Genomic DNA, 7,235 nt, shown 5'->3' on the forward strand with positions numbered 1-7,235 from the left:
TGCAAACATGGCATTGCCTCACAATGTCAAGGACACAGCTTTATCACTGCTGTCACATAATTTGTTGCTTCATTCTGGAGAGGCAAGTAGATTATAAAAGTGCATGCAAGAGGAAACTGTGACAAAAATGGAAAATACCAAAGCATATGAGTAATTATGCCTGTTCAACATTTGGGTTTACTCTGTATCTTCCCTTCACTAAAGGCCCAGTTTTGTTTCTGCGGTCTACTGTGCTTGTATTTAGAATGATCCTTTTCAGTTTGGAATTTACCTTCTGTGAGGCAATGGAATGTTGTCATTTTGGCTGGTCGAAAAGAAGAACCAATGTGAAATCAGAACAAAACCACACAGAGGGCTTAGAAAGGGAACACTGTGTACTATTCACAGGAATGATGCAGGAAGAGAAAGAGTGAAAACCAAGGTTGAAAGGGTTGGGTCTAAAGCAGCTGCCTTCCCCAACCTGGTGCCCTCCATATTTGGCTAACATGGCCAAATATATATTTCTCGTCCATGAATTTTCCTAAAATCCATTGTTAAGCCATCAGTACTTCTTGGGATAATGAATTCTACAGATGGGGGGGGGTGGCTTTAGAGGAGACAAGTCTGCTGGAAAACAGCAGCACAATGATTTAAATTTCATTTGATGAAGCACTTCAGTTCTGTCTAGGCATCTGAAACCATGGAGAATCACGAACTTCTCCCTTTGGCTTCTTCCAGTCTAGTTCATCATGACCCACTTCTGTGGCAAGACACTCTCTAGCTTCCTGCAATGTGTTCTCCTCCCTATCTTCTTAATAAAGTTGCTACATGTTCTTTTTCTTTCAAGAGTCTACCTGCCTTTAGTAGTGATTACGTAATATATCAGGCTCCAGTACTCCAAAGTACTGGAGCTAATGCTCCAGTACTTTGGCCACCTCATGAGAAGAGAAGACTCCCTGGAAAAGACCCTGATGTTGGGAAAGATAGAGGGCACAAGGAGAAGGGGACGACAGAGGACAAGATGGTTGGAAAGTGTTCGGGATGCTACCAGCATGAGTTTGAGGAAACTGCAGGAGGCAGTGGAGGACAGAAGTGCCTGGCGTGCTCTGGTCCATGGGGTCACGAAGAGTTGGACACGACTAAACGACTAAACAACAACAATATATCAGGTGGTATTTTCTCCTACCCAAAGCCTGCATGAAAAACACCTATATGCATAATAGCTACACTGATTCAATGTCAGCCTTTCTTTTTTTAAAAAAAGACACAGAATACCTAGAGTGACTTTGGTAAGTTTTCAATTGCTCAATTTTAGCAATATCCTGTTTTTTATGAGGTTCTTGACTTCCAGTCACAATGATGCAAGTTAAGTTTCTTCTTTTATCTTCCTCCTTCTACAGGTGTGGGTATTTAACTAAGCACAAATGGGCACACTGCCATTACATCCTGTGAGTCAGCTTTATTGCATAACTAAGCATTTGTCCTCAGAAGTAAGCCCCACAGCATTCAATGGGACTTACCCTCTAGTAGTTGTGATTAGGGATGCAGATTTAATGGACTAACTTGGATTTAAGAATGAATTCTTTACTAGATCTGGAGCTAAGGTGGCTGGGTGAAAGAGAGGACAGGTCCTGAGGACAGTGGTTGTGTAGTAGAAGTGGGAACTGTAGCAGGTTTCGTTCACATGAAATGAACTGTTAACCAGTGCAGATCTCTTTGAACTTGTGAGACAATATCAAAATGGCATAGACTTATCAAAACTCTGGCCGCTGCTGTATCCTTTGTCTTATTTGAATGAGAATGTCCCTCTTTAGATGCTGCTGGATAGACAAGTTGCTAGAAATTGCAGGGAGGGAGAATCCTGTTGCACTAAGGTCTTTGCAGGATTCCCATGGGCGCCTGGTTGTCCCTTGTGAGAACAGGATGGACTGATCCGGCAGGGCTATGCTTATGGTCTTATGATGTTAATGTGAGTTACTTCACTTACTTCAAAATGTGGTAAGCCAAACTTGCTGCATTTTCAGGCCCTCTTACACATTCTGCTGAGTGGGGCTCTGGATCTCTGCCCTAAAATTCTGCCCTATTTCTGTATGGGGGGTGGTGTCTTCAGCAATCACTCGTAGCTGAGTAAGATTGCTTTCCATAAACACGGTTTTAACAGTCAGTCTGTAAGTGACTGTGGAGGCCAATTCCACACATCCTTCCGCAGTGGGGACATTGGTTTCCAGGTGGGAGTTGATCACGGTGTGGATTTGCCAAGCGTGCCTTCCTCTTAGCATGTTTCTCCCTTGCGTCCTGAGTTCGAGTGTCTTCAAAGCCCATGACACCTTTGGTAAAGGCTGTTCTCCAACTGGAGTGCTCGCAGGCCAGTGTTTCCCAGTTGTCAGTGTGTATACTACATTTTTTAAGATTTGCCTTGAGACAGTCTTTAAACCTCTTTTGTTGACCACCAGCATTACGCTTTCCATTTTTAAGTTCGGAATAGAGTAGTTGCTTTGGAAGACGATCATCGGGCATCCGCACAACATGACCAGTCCAATGAAGTTGATGTTAAAGAATCATTGCTTCAATACTGGTGATCTTTGCTTCTTCCAGTACACTGATATTAGTTCGCCTGTCTTCCCAAGTGATGTATATAATTTTTCGGAGACACCATTGATGGAATCTTTCGAGAAGCTGGAGATGGCATTTATAAGTGGTCCATGTTTCACAAGCATATAGTAAGGTTGGCAGTACAATAGCTTTGTAAGCAAGCATTTTGGTTTCCCTGCGAATGTCCCGGTCCTCAAACACTTTGCACTTCAATTGGGAGAAAGCCGCACTCGCAGAGCTCAGGCAGTGCTGGATTTTGGCATCAATGTTGGCCCTTGTGGAAAGTTAGGAGAAGTGATCAACATTTTCCAACGTTACACCATTGAGTACACCATTACCTTGTGTAGCAGTTACCACCCTGACCTGAGTATCTAATGCAAAACCCCAATCTAACCACTCTTTAAGGGAGAATACAACCTAGTCCAGAGCAGGGTGTTGTTTACTGTCACTGTTCTATTGAAACAGCTTTCAATAGTATTCTTGTTTGAATGTTAGTTTTTTCACCTTTACCCAGCCTGTTACAGCTTCCTGGCACCTGTTCAGCACTTCCACTGCCACACCTGGTTAAAACATCAAGGTGAAACAGAGCTGAGTGTCAGCAGGTGCAATGCAAACAGGTGAAAACTTGATGAAAAGAAAGGGGGAGGATTCACTTTCTGAGAATATTGTTGTTGTGGTCCTTTGTTACAGGGACACTGATGCAAACAGAAGTTGGCAATAGCCTTGTGTTTTTCAGCCCAAGAATTTGATCCAGCAACCAATATGAAAAAACATGGGGAAGGCGAGAGAGGGAAATGGCAACTGAAAGCAGAAATACAGACAGGTGGAACGTGCAGCAAAATGTTACCATGTGAAGTTCAGGAATTCAGCCACATTGTTTCATTCTCTCTTCCCCAATTTGCAATTTTCCATGTCCAACCCCACATCCCCATCCAGCAGATATTATTCTTGCACCAAAGAGCACACACAGTCTTTATTAGGCTATTTTGGGGGGTACTTGTGGACTTTTAATGGTGGACTTTCTTCCCTCCCCCAAGCCCTGTTGATACCTCCCTCTTGTCTATGAGTGGCTCTAGTGACAACAACCAGTCGGAAGAACTGAGATAGCCATTTGAATATGAAAGTACTATTTGTTCAGGATTCCAGTGCTCCATTCCATTCACCATCTCCACCAACCACATGCACCACACAACAGCATTCTGTCCCCTTCACCCATTCCTTGTCTTGTTTTGTTTTTACTTTTGAGTTTTGGGGAATGGGAAGGGGGATAAACTTGGGCTCAGCCACAGCTACATTAAATGCTTCAATTTCTCCAGTGATGTATATGGGCAGCTGTCTCTTCCATCTCTGAGTATACTGAAATATACATATTCTGTAGCTCTTCAGACATGGATACAAGTACAAGCTATTTCTACACAACTACAAGTGTTGGTGCAAAAGAATGTGGCACATGTTCATCTGTACAACTATTGTGCACAGATGCACACTTGTTGAACTTTACGTGTGAATAACTGTATGAATATACAGGTATATGGATGCACAGACTGTTAAATGCTGTGTGTGAACACTCATGTTGTGAAACCAGGAAGTGACCTATGGAGGCAATGAGATGCCTATTTCTCCACCTTTATAAGCATTTAGCTGTTGCTCTACTACAACAAATATGTTCAATTCCTCTTTCCTACTGAGCTGTCAATATTCTTTCTCCTCTCCAGTACTCTTCAGGCATTCAATATTTGTGTGAACATAGCATGGGTGTGTGGAGGGGTGAGTCAGCTGTGTCCATCATATCTATTCCGTCCGCCATCCAAATTCCTGAAGTAGGGCACTTTCTGTACTTATGGGACCTCTTAGCATTTATTTTTCCCCTTCAGATTTTGTGTACCCGAGTCAGCTGATCTCCCTCTCTCATGTATAGGTGGTGTGGTTTTCGCTATGTAAACATGGTAAAGGTAAAGGACCCCTGACTGTTAAGTCCAGTCATGAATGACTCTGGGGTTGCGGCGCTCATCTTGCTTTACTGGCTGAAGCAGCTAACATTTGTCCGCAGACAGTTTTTCTGAGTCATGTGGCCAGCATGACTAAGCCGCTTCTGGCGAAGCCAGAGCAGCACATGGAAACGCTGTTTACTTATTTATCTACTTGCACTTGCTTTCGAACTGCTAGGTTGGCAGGAGCTGGGACTGAACAACGGGAGCTCACCCTGTCATGGGGATTCGAACCGCCTACCTTCCGATCAGCAAGCCCTAGGCTCAGTGGTTTAGACCACAGCTCCACCCGGGTCCCTTATGTAAACATGGGCATAGCCTCAAATCTGTATTGGTAGGTAGATCTCTATTGCAGATCACTCTTTTTTGTTGTTTTTAATGCTCCTCCTCCTGTGCTTTTAAACAGCAAATCATAATACTTTCTTTGTAGAAAATGATGCTTCCTATTTCCATGCATGCAAAGCCTCTCCTTACTGCTTTGGTTTATTTGTTTTGCATAGCAAATTGTTAAAGCCAGAGGGGGAGGAGGGCAGGCTGGTTTTGTTGCATTTCTGGTCAGTTGACAACATCAGTGTGCAGTGCCTGCAAGGTGAAAACATTTTACTTCAAGGTTACCTCATATCAGCCAAATTTTCCAGACATCAGTTACTAGAAACAACCTGCATAGCCTCTGACCTTTTTACATACTCTCACTGAGGAATTCAAATGATGTACACATCTTCCCTGAGCAGATAGCAGAACAAAGACAAAATCTCATTCCAATATTCCCCTCCATGAAGAGCAAATGTGTAGCGACAGAAACAGGACTGCCCTGTCCCTGATGTTCCTGTGCCCCACTGATGCAACTCCAAAATCCCAAAGTCTGAAAACGGGCATCTGCATTCATGTATCCATTCACTGAATGCCTTGCTGAATGAAGAAGGTTCAAGAGACTGCACATCTGTGCCTTTTCATTTTCATTTCATTCCATTCATCATCCTTCTTACTGCTAAGCTTGGCAGTATCATTAAAGCCCTTCTTTACATTGGTGTTTGGTGTTTTGTTGTGTTCTGGAACAGTGAATGAGGTGTGTATTGTCCCTCTCGAGAGCAGCTGAGCCTTGAGATAGGATGACCATATGTCCTATTTTACAGAGGAGAGTCCTCTGTTTGACGGACTGCCTTGGTCCTAGTCCACATTAAGGATGTAGCACCCTAAGAAGGGAATTTGGGGGACCTGAAGATGGCCATCAGCAGTTTGCATTGGGGCAGCAAAGTGAGGGCAGCATTCAATTAAAGTTACGCTAGTGCAACGCTTTAGCTGCACAATGTCATTTTCCTGTTGTCTCCTCTCCCCACCTGTCCCTGAAACCTGCTCCGTCTGTTCCCCCAACCCTCCAGAGCAGATTGGGGAGAGGAGAAGGTGGGAAAGTCAAACTGCACAACTTAAATCTGCTGAGCTAGCACAACTCCTGTAGTTGAATATTGCTCTGAGCAGCCCCACAAGGTCACTTGGTTATGGTCCTTCCTTGCTGTGAGGAGAAAGAGAGAGAGAATGAGAGGGGAGAGAGGGGTTTATTGCAGTGCTTGCTGATATGGAGTACTGACACCTCTTCTTTTGCCACCCATGGCAGCCACTTTGTGCTGACACCCATGCCATTTTTGTCAATATATGATTGCTGGCAACATTATCTGTCCAATATACAGTACATTATCACCTTGCCAACAAAGGTCCATATAGTTAAAGCTATGGTTTTCCCAGTAGTGATGTATGGAAGTGAGAGCTGGACCATAAAGAAGGCTGATCACTGAAGAATTGATGCTTTTGAATTATGGTGCTGGAGGAGATTCTTGAGAATCCCATGGACTGCAAGAAGATCAAACCTATCCATTCTTAAGGAAATCAGCCCTGAATGCTCACTGGAAGGACAGATCCTGAAGCTGACACTCCAGTACTTTGGCCACCTCATGAGAAGAGAAGACTTCCTGGAAAAGACCCTGATGTTGGGAAAGATGGAGGGCACAAGAAGAAGGGGACGACAGAGGATGAGATGGTTGGACAGTGTTCTTGAAGCTACCAGCATGAGATTGACCAAACTGCGGGAGGCAGTGGAAGACAGGAATGCCTGGCGTGCTCAGGTCCATGGGGTCACGAAGAGTTGGACACGACTAAATGACTAAACAACAACAACAACAGATATACATATAAAGTAGCACATGTAATTTTTATGCAAAAATTTGCCCTATTTTTTGTGATGTATTTCTTCTCTTTGTCCAGGCATAGCCAAACTCGGCCCTCCAGATGTTTTGGGACTACAACTCCCATCATACCTAGCTAACAGGACCAGTGATCAGGGATGATGGGAACTGTAGTCTCAAAACATCTGGAGGGCCGAGTTTGCCTATGCCTGTCTTTGTCAGTACATAACTGGACACCTTGTCTTTAGATTCCCCGCCTTCCTTTCTTCCCATAAATGAGAAGAAACCCTGCAGCAAGTCTGTGTGAAGAGCCCTTCCAGGAATCTGTAACTAACTATTTAATAAATGTATCCTATGACCCACACCAGTATGGGCATGAATGAATATTCAGGTTTCAACAGATTACACAGGTATAAGGAAATAAGCTGTACACTGATGGAACTTAACAGTTAGAGCTGAAGGCAACCAGCCACATATTGAGCACTCTGGATACAAATTG

This window comes from Podarcis pityusensis, assembly GCF_964106645.2.
Source record: "Podarcis pityusensis genome assembly, chromosome: 5".
Classification (NCBI taxonomy): Eukaryota; Metazoa; Chordata; class Lepidosauria; order Squamata; family Lacertidae; genus Podarcis; species Podarcis pityusensis.